Here is a 15,536-nt window from a genome sequence, read left to right as displayed (position 1 = left end):
AAACACTACTTCTCCCCCTTGGCCAAAACACAAAGCCCCCTCTATCTCCTCTATTTCTTCTTCTTCTACTCTCTTCTTTTTTCTTTTGCTCGAGGACGAGCAAATCTTCTAAGTTTGGTGTGGTAAAAGCGTTTGTTTTTGTTTTTCCATAACCATTTATGGCACCTAAGGCCGGAGAAACCTCCAGAAAGAGGAAAGGGAAGGCAAAAGCTTCCACCTCCGAGTCATGGGAGATGGAGAGATTCATCTCAAGGGTGCATCAAGACCACTTCTATGTAGTTGTAGCCATGAAGAAGGTGATCCCCGAGGTCCCTTTCAAACTCAAAAAGAGTGAATATCCGGAGATCCAACATGAGATCCGAAGAAGAGGTTGGGAAGTTCTTACCAACCCCATTCAACAAGTCAGAATCTTAATGGTTCAAGAGTTCTATGCCAATGCATGGATCACCAAGAACCATGATCAAAGTGTGAACCCGGACCCAAAGAATTGGCTTACAATGGTTCGGGGGAAATGCTTAGATTTTAGTCCGGAAAATGTAAGGTCGGCATTCAACTTGCCCATGATGCAAGGAGATGAACACCCCTACACTAGAAGGGTCAACTTTGATCAAAGGTTGGACCAAGTCCTCATAGACATTTGTGAAGAGGGCGCTCAATGGAAGAGAGATTCAAGAGGAAAGCCGGTTCAACTGAGAAGGCATGACCTCAAGCCCGTGGCTAGGGGATGGTTGGAGTTTATCCAACGCTCAATCATTCCCACTAGCAACCGGTCCGAAGCTACTATAGACCGGGCTATCATGATTCATAACATCATGATTGGAGAGGAAGTAGAAGTTCATGAGGTTATATCCCAAGAACTTTATAAGGTGGCCGACAAGTCCTCTACCTTGGCAAAGTTAGCCTTCCCTCATCTCATTTGTCACCTCTGTAATTCAGTTGGAATTAACATAGAGGGAGACATCCTCATTGATGAGGACAAGCCCATCACTAAGAAGAGGATGGAGCAAACAAGAGATCCCACTCATGGACATGAGGAAATTCCTCATCATGAAATCCCTAAGATGCCTCAAGGGATGCACTTTCCTCCACAAAACTATTGGGAGCAAATCAACACCTCCCTACGAGAATTGAGTTCCAACATGGGACAACTAAGGGTGGAGTACTAAGAACATTCCATCCTCCTCCATGAAATTAGAGAAGATCAAAGAATCATGATAGAGGAGCAACAAAGGCAAGGAAGAGACATTGAGGAGCTCAAGCACTCCATAAGATCTTCAAGAGGAAGAACAAGCCGCCATCACTAAGGTGGACCCGTTCTTTAATCTCCTTGTTCTTTATTTTTCTATTTTTCGAAAATTATGCTTTATGTTTTATTTATGTTTGTGTCTTAGTATCTATGCCTTAAAGTTATGAATGTCCTATGAATCCATCACCTTTCTTAGAATGATGAAAAAGGAGACATGTTACTGAGGATCTGAAAAATCATAAAAATGATTCTTGAAGCAAGAAAAAGCAGTGAATTCAAAAAAAAAAAAAGAGTAAGCAGAAAAAGCCAATAGCCCTTTAAACTAAAAGGCAAGGATAATAAAAAGGATCCAAGGCTTTGAGCATCAGTGGATAGAAGGGCCTACAGGAATAACATCCTGGCCTAAGCGGCTAACCAAGCTGTCCCTAACCATGTGCTTGTGGCGTGAAGGTGTCAAGTGAAAACTTGAGACTGAGCGGTTAAAGTCATGATCCAAAGCAAAAAGAGTGTGCTTAAGAACCATGGATACCTCTAATTGGGGACTCTAGCAAAGCTGAGTCACAATCTGAAAAGGTTCACCTAGTTATGTGTCTGTGGCATGGATGTATCCGGTGGTAATACTGGAAAACAGAGTGCTTTGGGCCACGGCCAAGACTCATAAAGTAGCTATGTTCAAGAATCATCATACTTAACTAGGAGAATCAGTAACACTTTCCGGATTCTGAGTTCCTATAGAAGCCAATCATTCTGAACTTCAAAGGATAAAGTGAGATGCCAAAACTGTTCAGAGGCAAAAAGCTAAAAGCCTTGCTCATCAAATTAATACTGATCTTCATAGATGTTCTTAGAATTCATTGTATATTCTCTTCTTTTTATCCTATTTGATTTTCAGTTGCTTGGGGACAAGCAACAATTTAAGTTTGGTGTTGTGATGAGCGGATAATTTATACGCTTTTTGGCATTGTTTTTAGTATGTTTTTAGTATGTTTTAGTTAGTTTTTATTATATTTTTATTAGTTTTTATTTAAAATTCACTTTTCTGGACTTTACTATGAGTTTGTGTATTTTTCTGTGATTTCAGGTATTTTCTGGCTGAAATTGAGGGACCTGAGCAAAAATCTGATTCAGAGGCTGAAAAAGGACTGCATATGCTGTTGGATTCTGACCTCCCTGCACTCGAAGTGGATTTTCTGGAGCTACAGAAGCCCAATTGGCGCTCTCAATTGTGTTGGAAAGTAGACATCCTGGGCTTTCCCGCAATATATAATAGTCCATACTTTGCCCGAGATTTGATGGCCCAAACAGGCGTTCCAAGTCAGCTTCAGAATTCCCAGTGTTAAACGCCCGAACTGGCACAGAAGTGGAAGTTAAACGCCCAAACTGGCACAAAAGCTGGCGTTTAACTCCAAAAAAAGTCTCTACACATGGAAGCTTTAATGTTCAGCCCAAGCACACACCAAGTGGGCCCGGAAGTGGATTTTTATGTCATTTACTCATTTCTGTAAATCCTAAGCTACTAGTTCTCTATAAATAAGACCTTTTGCTATTGTATTTTCATCTTGGTTCTTCTGGTTCCCTCTCTGGGGTCGAAGCCAATGATCACCATTATCACTTATGTATTTTCAACGGTGGAGTTTCTACACACCACAGATTAAGGTGTGGAGCTCTGCTGTACCTCGAGTATTAATGCAATTACTACTATTTTCCATTCAATTCAGCTTATTCTTGTTCTAAGATATTCATTCGCACCCAAGAACATGATGAATGTGATGATTATGTGATACTCATCATCATTCTCACTTATGAACGCGTGCTTGACAACCACCTCCGTTCTACATGCAAACAAGGCTTGAATGTATATCTCTTGGATTCCTTAATTAGAATCTTCGTGGTATAAGCTAGAATCCATTGGCGGCCATTCTTGAGAATCCGGAAGGTCTAAACCTTGTCTGTGGTATTCTGTGTAGGATTCAGGGATTGAATGACTGTGACGAGCTTCAAACTCACGATTGTGGGGCGTTAGTGACAGATGCAAAAGAATCACTGGATTCTATTCCGACATGATCGAGAACCGACAGATGAATAGCCATGCTGTGACAGAGCGCGTTGAACATTTTCACTGAGAGGACGGGACTGTAGCCATTGACAACGGTGATGCCCAACATACAGCTTGCCATGGAAAGGAGTAAGAAGGATTGGATGAAGACAGTAGGAAAGCAGAGAGACGGAAGGGACAAAGCATCTCCATACGCTTATCTGAAATTCTCATCAATGAATTACATAAGTATCTCTATCTTTATTTTATGTTTTATTTATCTTTTAATCATTAATCCTCCATAATCATTTGAATCCGCCTGACTGAGATTTACAAGATGACCATAGCTTGCTTCATACCAACAATCTTCGTGGGATCGATCCTTACTCGCGTAAGGTTTATTACTTGGACGACCCAGTGCACTTGCTGGTTAGTTGTGCGAAGTTGTGATAAAGAGTTGAGATTGCAATTGAGTGTACCATGTTGATGGCGCCATTGATGATCACAATTTCATGCACCAATGTTCATACCCTTTTCTTGTCCTTCTTTGTTCTTAGCATGAGGACATGCTTGGTTTAAGTGTGGGGAGATTTGATAAACCCCAATTTTGTGGTTTATCTTGTGCTTAATTTGGGGGATTTTATCAACTTTTCTCACATTTATTCAATGAAATAACATGGTTTTGCAATTCTCCCTTGATTTGTGCTTAAATGTGAAAACATGCTTTTTAGGCCTTAAAATAGCTAATTCTAACTCACTTTAATTCCATTTGATGCCTTGATATGTTTGTTAAGTGGTTTCAGGTTTAGAAGGCAAAGATTGGATTGAAGGAATGAAGAAAAAGAATGCAAAGTGGGAGAACTCATGAAGAAATGAAGGAACCGTAAAGCTGTCAAGCCTAACCTCTTCGCACTCAATCAACCATAACTAGATCTACGAAGGTCCAAATGAGGCGGTTCTAGTTGTGTTGGAAAGCTAACATCCGGGGCTTCGAAATGATTAAAAATTTGCTATATGTTGCTGGTGTGCGAAATTGTGATCACTACTTTTCACAACTCAAATAATCCCTAGTAATGGCCCCAAGAACTTGGTGCTCAATACCATGGCATAAACACAACTTTGCACAACTAACCAGCAAGTGCACTGGGTCGTCCAAGTAATAAACCTTACGCGAGTAAGGGTCGATCCCACGGAGATTGTTGGTATGAAGCAAGCTATGGTCACCTTGTAAATCTTAGTCAGGCAGACTCAATTGGATATAGTGATGTATGAATAAAACATAAAGATAAGGATAGAGGTACTTATGTAATTCATTGGTAGGAACTTCAGATAAGCGTATGAAGATGCCTTCCCTTCCGTCTCTCTGCTTTCCTACTGTCTTCATCCAATCCTTCTTACTCCTTTCCATGGCAAGCTTATGTAGGGTTTCACCGTTGTCAGTGGCTACCTACCATCCTCTCAGTGAAAATGTTCCTATGCTCTGTCACAGCATATGGCTAATCAGCTGTCGGTTCTCGGTCAGGCCAGAATAGAATCCAGTGATTCTTTTGCGTCTGTCACTAACGCCCCGCCTGCTAGGAGTTTGAAGCACGTCACAGTCATTCAATCATTGAATCCTACTCAGAATACCACAGACAAGGTTAGACCTTCCGGATTCTCTTGAATGCCGCCATCAGTTCTCGCCTATACCACGAAGACTCTGATCTCACGGAATGGCTGGCTCGTTTGTGATGAGCGGATAATTTGTACGCTTTTTGGCATTGTTTTTAGTATGTTTTTGGTAGTTTTAGTTGAGTTTTTATTATATTTTTATTAGTTTTTAGTTAAAATTCACTTTTCTGGACTTTACTATGAGTTTGTGTGTTTTTCTGTGATTTCAGGTATTTTCTGGCTGAAATTGAGGGACCTGAGCAAAAATCTGATCCAGAGACTCAAAAGGACTGCAGATGCTGTTGGATTCTGACCTCCCTGCACTCGAAGTGGATTTTCTGGAGCTACAGAAGCCCAATTTGCGCGCTCTCATCGGCGTTGGAAAGTAGACATCCTGGGCTTTCCAGCAATATATGATAGTCTATACTTTGCCCAAGATTTGATGGCCCAAACCGGCGTTCAAATTCACCTCAAGAAATTCCAGCGTTAAACGCCGGAACTGGCACCTAATTGGGAGTTAAACGCCCAAACTGGCATAAAAGCTGGCGTTTAACTCCAAGAAGAGTCTCTACACGAAAATGCTTCATTGCTCAGCCCAAGCACACACCAAGTGGGCCCGGAAGTAGATTTTTATGTCATTTACTCATCTCTGTACACCCTAGGCTACTAGTTCTCTATATATAGGACCTTTTACTATTGTATTTATCATCTTTGGACATCTAGTTCTTAGATCAGATCTTGGTTCTTCTGGTTCCCTCTCTGGGGCCGAAACCAATGATCACTCTTGTTCTTATGTATTTTCAACGGTGGAGTTTCTACACACCATAGATTAAGGTGTGGAGCTCTGCTGTACCTCGAGTATTAATGCAATTATTATTGTTCTTCCATTCAATTCCACTTGTTCTTGTTCTAAGATATCACTTGTTCTTCAACTTGATGAATGTGATGATCCGTGACACTCATCATCATTCTCACCTATGAACAAGGTGACTGACAACCACTTTGTTCTACAAGCAACCAAGGCTCTAGTGAATATCTCTTGGATTCTTTAATCGGAATCTTCGTGGTATAGGCAGGACCTGATGGCGGCATTCAAGAGAATCGGAAGGTCTAAACCTTGTCTGTGGTATTCTGAGTAGGATTCAATGATGAATGACTGTGACGTGCTTCAAACTCCTAGCAGGCGGGGCGTTTGACAGACGCAAAAGTATCAATGGATATTATTCCGGCCTGACCGAGAACCGACAGCTGAATTCCGCTATGCCGTGAGGGCATATGCAAATCGCTTTCACTGAGAGGATGGGAGGTAGCCATTGACAACGGTGAAACCCTACACGAGCTTGCCATGGAAAGGAGTAAGAAGGATTGGATGAAGACAGTAGGAAAGCATAGAGACGGAAGGGAAGGCATCTCATGCGCTTATCTGAAGTTCCTACCAAGAATTACATAAGTATCTCTATCTTTATCTTTATGTTATTTTCGTTCATCACCATTATACATTTGAGTCTGCCTGACTGAGATTTACAAGGTGACCATAGCTTGCTTCATACACAATCTCCGTGGGATCGACCCTTACTCGCGTAAGGTATTACTTGGACGACCCAGTGCACTTGCTGGTTAGTTGTGCGAAGTTGTAGTAATCACAATTTGCGCACCAAGTTTTTGGCGCCGTTGCCGGGGATTGTTCGAGTATGGACAACTGACGGTTCATCTTGTTGCTTAGATTAGGTATTTTTTTTCAGAGTTCTTAAGAATGAATTCTAGTGTTTCAAGGTGATGTTCTTATCATCACCGAGGCTGATTGATCATCATCAATTTAGCTCTTGAATGCAATGTCTGCTGAAGCTTAGCTAGCTATGTCTAATTCCTTTAGACTAAAGCTTTAGACTAACATTGCATGATTCCTGGAATTCTCATTAAGAATTTTGATACCTTTATTTTCCTTTTCACCTAATTTTCAAAAAATAACCAAAAAAAAAAAATTACAAAATCATAAAAACCAAAAAATATTTTATTTTCTTGTTTGAGTCTAGAGTCTCATCTTAAGTTTAGTGTCAATTGCATGTTTCTGTTCTTACTGCATTCATTCATGTGTCTTCATTAATCTTCAAGTTGTTCTTGATGATTTTCTTGTTTTGATCTTTGAATTCTATTGACTTGAGTGTTTTGTTGTTTCCCATATATACAAACTGCTAAGTTTGGTGTCTTGCATGCATTGTTATTGATTTTAGTTGCATTTTGATTATTCCTCATTATTAAAAATCCAAAAATATTTTTTATTTGTGTCTTTTCAAGTCAATAATACAGAGAATTGAAGATTCAGAACATACTGCAGAGGAATCACACAGAAAAAGCTGGGCATTCAAAAATGCCCAGTGAAGAAGACAGACTGGCGTTTAAACGCCAGCCAGGGTGCCTGGTTGGGCGTTTAACGCCCAAAAGGGTAGTGGTTTGGGCGTTAAACGCCAGAATGTGCACCATTCTGGGCGTTTAACGCCAGGATGGCACAAGGGGGAAGATTTTGTTTTCAAAATCAATTTTTTTTTCCTTTTTTCAAAGTTTTTCAAAATCAAATCTTTTTCAAATCATATCTTTTCAATCAAATGTTTTCAAAATCAATTTCTTCCTTTTCAAAGATACTTACTAACAATTAATGATTTGATTGAACATTTTTTGCCTTTTCTGTTGAGAAAGGTTTTATGTTTGAATCATATCTTTTCTTGTTAAGCAAGTCATTAATTTTTAAAATTATATCTTTTCAAATTGTTTTCAAATCATATCTTTTTAAAATTGTTTTCAAATCATATCTTTTTAATCACATCTTTTTCAAAATGGTTTTCAATCAAATCTTTTTGATTTCTAATTTCAAAATCTTTTTCAAAAATCACTTGATTTCTTTTTCACTCTTATTTTCGAAAATTACTTCCCTTCTTCTCACATCCTTCTATTTATGGACTAACACTATCCCTTAATGCAAAATTCGAACTCCATCTTCTTTGATAAGTTCGAATTTTCTACTTCTGTCTTCTACTTTTCTTTTCCTCTGACACCTCAAGGAATCTCTATACTGTGACATAGAGGATTCCATATTTTCTTGTTTTCTTCTCTTTCATATGAGCAGGAACAAAGACAAAGGCATTCTTGTTGAAGCTGACCCTGAACCTGAAAGGACCTTGAAGCGGAAGCTAAGAGAAGCTAAGGCACAACTCTCTGTTGAGGACCTGACCGAATTCTTCAAAGAAAAAGAACCCATGGCAGCCGAAAAACAACAATGCCAACAATGCAAGGAAGGTGCTGGGTGACTTCACTGCACCTACTCCCGACTTCTATGGGAGAAGCATCTCTATCCCTGCCATTGGAGCAAACACCTTTGAGCTTAAGCCTCATTAGTTTCTCTAATGCAACAGAATTGCAAGTTCCATGGACTTCCAATGGAAGATCCTCATCAGTTTTAGCTGAGTTCTTGCAAATCTGTGACACAGTCAAGACTAATAGGGTAACCCTGAGGTCTATAGACTGATGCTATTCCTTTTGCTGTAAGAGACAGAGCTAGAATATGGTTGGACTATCAACCTAAAGAAAGCCTGGACTCTTGGGAAAAGCTAGTCAATGCCTTCTTGGCAAAGTTCTTTCCACCACAAGATGGAGTAAGCTTAGAGTGGAAGTCCAACCTTCAGACAAAAGGATGGAGAATCCCTCTATGAAGCTTGGGAAAGATACAAACAATAATCAGAAAATATCCTCAGACATGCTTTTGAAGCATCAGGTATTTTCTATGATGGTCTCTCTGAACTGTCCAAGATGTCTTTGGATAGCTCTGCTGGAGGATCTCTTCATCTGAAGAAAACGCCTACAGAGGCTCAGGAAATGATGAGATGGTTGCAAATAACCAATTCATGTACACTTCTGAAAGGAATCCTGTGAACATGGGAATCAGAAGAAAGGAGTTCTGAGATTGACGCTCTGAATTCCATACTGGCTCAGAACAAGATATTGACAACAAGTCAATTTGATTTCTCAAAGTCTGTCTGGAATGCAAAATGCACCTGGCAGTACTAAGGATGCTTCATCTGAGGAAGAAGCTTATGATCCTGAGAACCCTTCAATGGAAGAGGTGAATTACCTAGGAGAACCCTATGGAAACACCTATAATTCTTCATGGAGAAATCACCCAAATTTTTCATGGAAGAATCAAGAGAGACCTCAACAAGGTTCAATAACAATAATGGTGGAAGGAACAGGTTTAGCAATAACAAGCCTTTTTCCATCATCTTCTCAGCAACAGACAGAGAGTTCTAAGCAGAACCCCTCTGACTAGCAACATGGTCTGATCTAATCAAAACCACTCAAAGTTTCATGAATGAAACAAGGTCCTCCATCAGAAATTTGGAAGGACAAGTGGGTCAGCTGAGCAAGAAAGTTACTGAACTCCCTCCTAGTACTCTCCCAAGTAATACAGAAAAAAATCTAAAAGGAGAGTGCAAAGCCATAACCATGGCCGAATATGGAGAGGAAAGAGAGGAGGTGGACGCCACTGAGGAAGACCTCAATGGGCGTGTACCAATCTCCTCTGAGTTCCCCAATGAGGAACCATGGGAATCTGAGGCTCAAAATGAGATCATAGAGATTCCATTGGACTTACTTCTGCCTTTCATGAGCTCTGATGAGTATTCTCCCTCTGAAGAGGATGAGTATGTCACTGAAGAGCAAGTTGCTAAATACCTTGGAGCAATCATAAAGCTAAATGACAAGTTATTTGGAAATGAGACTTGGGAAGATGAACCTCCCTTGCTCACCAAAGAACTGGATGACTTGTCTAGGCAGAAATTACCTCAAAAGAGACAAGATCCTGGGAAGTGCATGGATGAATCCATCTCCTTGGCAGACCCTTCCTAGCCACAGCAAAGGCTGTGATTGATGTTGATGGAGGTGAACTGATCATTCAAGTGAATGAAGAATCCTATGTGTTAAGGCTCAAGGATATCCCTCTGTCACCATGGAGAGGAAGCTTGAAGAGCTTCCCTCAAATCAGACAAATAGAGCCCCCACAGTCAAACTCTAAGTTTGGTGTTGGGAGGCCACAACCAAACTCTAAGTTTGGTGTTGAACCCCACATTCAAACTCTAAGTTTGGTGTTGGGAGGTTCCAACATTGCTCTGATCATTTATGAGGCTCCATGAGAGTCCTCTGTCAAGCTACTGACATTAAAGAAGCGCTTGTTGGGAGGCAAACCCAATGTTTTATAATTAACTATTTCCTTTTGTTATTTTATCTTTTTTGTAGGTTGATGATCATAAGAAGTCACAAAATCAATGAGAAAAGCAAAAACAGAATGAAAACAGGAAAAAAATAGCACACCCTGGAGGAAGAACTCACTGGCGTTTAAACGCCAGTGAGGCTAGCAGTTGGGCGTTTAACGCCCAGTCTGGCACCATTCTGGGCGTTTAACGCCAGAAAGGGGCACCAGACTGGCGTTAAACGCCAGAGAAGGGCAAGAACCTGGCGTTAAACACCAGGAATGGGCACCAGCCCGGCGTTTAACGCCAGAATTGGCTCAAAACGTGATTTTTGATGCCATTTGGTGCAGGGATGACTTTTCCTTGACACCTAAGGATCTGTGGACCCCACAGGATCCCCACAAACCCCTCACCTATCAAATCCCATCTCTCTCTTCACCACTCACCTCCATAAAACTCCACTTACCTCACCATCCAAATTCAAACCACTGCTTCTTCCCCTTTTGGCCTAACCACAAAGCCATCTCCCTCTCCTCCATTTCTTCTTCTTCTACTATCTTCTTCCTTCTTTTGCTCGAGGACGAGCAAACCTTTTAAGTTTGGTGTGGTAAAAGCATTGCTTTTTGTTTTTCCATAACCATTTATGGCATCCAAAGCCGGTTCAACTGAGAAGGCATGACCTCAAGCCCATCACCAAGAGAAAGATGGAGCAAACAAGAGACCCCTCTCATCAAGAAATCCCTGAGATACCTCAAGGGATGCACTTTCCTCCACAAGACTACTGGGAGCAAATTAACACCCCCCTAGGAAAATTAAGTTCCAACATGGGACAACTAAGGGTGGAGCACCAAGAACATGCCATCCTCCTCCATGAAATTGGAGAAGATCAAAGGATCATGAGAGAGGAGCAACAAAGACAAGGAAGAGACATTGAGGAGCTCAAGCACTCCATAGGATCTTCTAAGAGAAAGAAAGAGCCGCCATCACTAAGGTGGACCCGTTCTTTAATCTCCTTGTTCTTTATTTTTCTGTTTTTCGAATTTTAGTGCTTTATGTTTATCCATGTTTGTGTCTTATGATCATTAGTGTCTTAGTGTCTATGCCTTAAAGCTATGAATATGAATCCATCACCTTTCTTAAATGAAAACTGTTTTTATCACAAAAGAACAAGAAGTACAGGATTTCAAATTCATCTTTAAAACTAGCTTAATTAGTTTGATGTGGTGGCAATACTTTTTGTTTTCTGAATGTATGCTTAAACAGTGCATATGTCTTTTGAATTTGTGATTCATGATGTTAAATTGTTGGCTCTTGAAAGAATGATGAAAAAGGAGACATGTTACTGAGGATCTGAAAAATCATAAAATGATTCTTGAAGCAAGAAAAAAGCAGTGAATATACAAAAAAAAAAAAAAAAAAAAAGGGAGAAAGAGAAAAAAAGAAAAAGAAAGAAATAAAGTTATGATCCAAGGCAATAAGAGTGTGCTTAAGAACCTGGACACCTCTAATTGGGGACTTTAGCAAAGTGAGTCACAATCTGAAAGGTTCACCCAATTATGTGTCTGTGGCATGTATATCCGGTGGTAATACTGGAAGACAGAGTGCTTTGGGCCACGGCCAAGACTCAATAAGTAGCTGTGTTCAAGAATCATCATACTAACTAGGAGAGTCAATAACACTATCTGGATTCGGAGTTCCTAAAGAAGCCAATCATTTGAATTTCAAAGGATAAAGTGAGATGCCAAAATGTTCGGAGGCAAAAAGCTACTAGTCCGCTCATCTAATTTGGAGCTTAGTTTCATTGATAATTTGGAGTCTATAGTATATCTCTTCTTTTATCTATTTGATTTTCAGTTGCTTGAGGACAAGCAACAATTTAAGTTTGGTGTTGTGTGAGCGGATAATTTGTACGCTTTTTGGCATTGTGTTTAGTATGTTTTTGGTAGTTTTAGTTGAGTTTTATTATATTTTTATTAGTTTTTTAGTTAAAATTCACTTTTCTGGACTTTACTATGAGTTTGTGTTTTTCTGTGATTTCAGGTATTTTCTGGCTGAAATTGAGGGACCTGAGCAAAAATCTGATCCAGAGACTCAAAAGGACTGCAGATGCTGTTGGATTCTGACCTCCCTGCACTCGAAGTGGATTTTCTGGAGCTACAAAACCCCAATTGGCGCGCTCTCAACGGCGTTGGAAAGTAGACTCCTGGGCTTTCCAGCATATATGATAGTCTATACTTTGCCCAAGATTTGATGGCCCAAACTGGCGTTCAAAGTCACCTCAAGAAATTCCAGCGTTAAACGCCGGAACTGGCACCTAATTGGGAGTTAAACGCCCAAACTGGCATAAAAGCTGGCGTTTAACTCCAAGAAGAGTCTCTACACCGAAAATTCTTCATTGCTCAGCCCAAGCACACCCAAGTGAGCCGGAAGTGGATTTTTATGTATTTACTCATCTCTGTACACCCTAGGCTACTAGTTCTCTATATATAGGACCTTTACTATTGTATTTATCATCTTTGGACATAGTTCTTAGATCAGATCTTGGTTCTTCTGGTTCCCTCTCTGGGGCCGAAACCAATGATCACTCTTGTTCTTATGTATTTTCAACGGTGGAGTTTCTACACACCATAGATTAAGGTGTGGAGCTCTGCTGTACCTCGAGTATTAATGCAATTATTATTGTTCTTCCATTCAATTCCGCTTGTTCTTGTTCTAAGATATCACTTGTTCTTCAACTTGATGAATGTGATGATCCGTGACACTCATCATCATTCCACCTATGAACAAGGTGACTGACAACCACTTTTGTTCTACAAGCAACCAAGGCTCTAGTGAATATCTCTTGGATTCTTTAATCGGAATCTTCGTGGTATAGGCAGGACCTGATGGCGGCATTCAAGAGAATCCGGAAAGGTCTAAACCTTGTCTGTGGTATTCTGAGTAGGATTCAATGATTGAATGACTGTGACGTGCTTCAAACTCCTAGCAGGCGGGGCGTTAGTGACAGACGCAAAAGTATCAATGATATTATTCCGGCTGACCGAGAATGACAGCTGAATTCCGCTATGCCGTGACAGGGCATATGCAAATCGCTTTCACTGAGAGGATGGGAGGTAGCCATTGACAACGGTGAAACCCTACACGAGCTTGCCATGGAAAGGAGTAAGAAGGATTGGATGAAGACAGTAGGAAAGCATAGAGACGGAAGGGAAGGCATCTTCATGCGCTTATCTGAAGTTCCTACCAATGAATTACATAAGTATCTCTATCTTTATCTTTATGTTATTTTCGTTCATCACCATTATACATTTGAGTCTGCCTGACTGAGATTTACAAGGGACCATAGCTTGCTTCATACAAACAATCTCCGTGGGGATCGACCCTTACTCGCGTAAGGTATTACTTGGACGACCCAGTGCACTTGCTGGTTAGTTGTGCGAAGTTGTAGTAATCACAATTTCGCGCACCAGTTTGTCAGGCGAGCACTCGGTTATCAGGCGATCAACCATGCATCGTGTATCAGGAATCCCAGAGATAAACATTAGAGCCTTGTTTGCTTGTAGAACAGAAGTGGTTGTCAGTCACTTTGTTCATAAGTGAGAATGATGATGAGTGTCACGGATCATCACATTCATCAAGTTGAAGAACAAGTGATATCTTGGACAAGAACAAGCGGAATTGAATAGAAACAATAGTAATTGCATTAATACTGGTACAGCAGAGCTCCACACCTTAATCTATGGTGTGTAGAAACTCCACCGTTGAAAATACATAGAACAAGGTCTAGGCATGGCCGAATGGCCAGCCTCCCAAAGTGAGTTCAATCATAAAAACATGATCAAAAGCTCTGTAATACAATAGTAAAAGGTCTACTTATAGAAAACTAGTAGCCTAGGGTGTACAGAGATGAGTAAATGACATAAAAATCCACGTCCGGGCCCACTTGGTGTGCTTGGGCTGAGCAATGAAGAAATTTCGTGTAGAGACTCTCTTGGAGTAAACGCAGCTTTTATGCCAGTTTGGGCGTTTTAACTCCCATTTGGGTGCCAGTTTCCGGCGTTTAACGCTGGGAATCTGAGGGTGACTTTGAACGCCGGTTTGGGCCATCAAATCTTGGGCAAAGTATAGACTATCATATATTGCTGGAAAGCCCAGGATGTCTACTTTCCAACGCCGTTGAGAGCGCGCCAATTGGGCTTCTGTAGCTCCAGAAAATCCACTTCGAGTGCAGGGAGGTCAGAATCAACAGCATCTGCAGTCCTTTCAGTCTCTGAATCAGATTTTTGCTCAGGTCCCTCAATTTCAGCCAGAAATACCTGAAATCACAGAAAAAACACACAAACCATAGTAAAGTTCAGAAAGTGAATTTTAACTAAAAACTAATGAAAATATACTAAGAACTCAACTAAAACTACTAAAAACATACTAAAAACAATGCCAAAAAAGGGTACAAATTATCCGCTCATCACAACACCAAACTTAAATTGTTGCTTGTCCTCAAGCAACTGAAGATCAAATAAGATAAAAAGAAGAGAATATGCAATGAACTCCAAAAAACATCTGAAGATCAGTATTAATTAGATGAGCGGGGCTTTTAGCTTTTTGCCTCTGAACAGTTTTGGATCTCACTCTATCCTTTGAAATTCAGAATGATTGGCTTCTTTAGGAACTCAGAATCCAGATAGTGTTATTGATTCTCCTAGTTAAGTATGATGATTCTTGAACACAGCTACTTTATGAGTCTTGGCCGTGGCCAAAGCACTCGTCTTCCAGTATTACCACCGGATACATACATGCCACAGACACATAATTGGTGAACCTTTTCAGATTGTGACTCAGCTTTGCTAGAGTCCCCAATTAGAGGTGTCCAGGGTTCTTAAGCACACTCTTTTTGCCTTGGATCACAACTTTATTCTTTCTTTTTCTCTTTCTTTTTTCGGTTTTTTTTTCGCCTTTTTTTTTGTATTCACTGTTTTTTCTTGCTTCAAGAATCATTTTTATGATTTTTCAGATCCTCAGTAACATGTCTCCTTTTTCATCATTCTTTCAAGAGCCAACATTCATGAACCACAAATTCAAAAGACATATGCACTGTTTAAGCATACATTCAGAAGACAAAAGTAATGCCACCACATCAAAATAATTAAACTGCTATAAAATTCAAAATTCATGCAATTCTTTTTCTTTTTCAAGTAAGAACATTTTTTATTTAAGAAAGGTGATGGATTCATAGGACATTCATAACTTTAAGGCATAGACACTAAGACACTAATGATCACAAGACACAAACATAGATAAACATAAGCACTAAAATTCGAAAAACAGAAAATAAAGACAAGGAGATTAAGAATGGGTCCACCTTAGTGAT

The sequence above is a fragment of the Arachis stenosperma genome, chromosome 2, assembly GCF_014773155.1.
Source record: "Arachis stenosperma cultivar V10309 chromosome 2, arast.V10309.gnm1.PFL2, whole genome shotgun sequence".
NCBI classification, from domain to species: Eukaryota; Viridiplantae; Streptophyta; class Magnoliopsida; order Fabales; family Fabaceae; genus Arachis; species Arachis stenosperma.
This window is presented reverse-complemented; position numbering follows the sequence as displayed.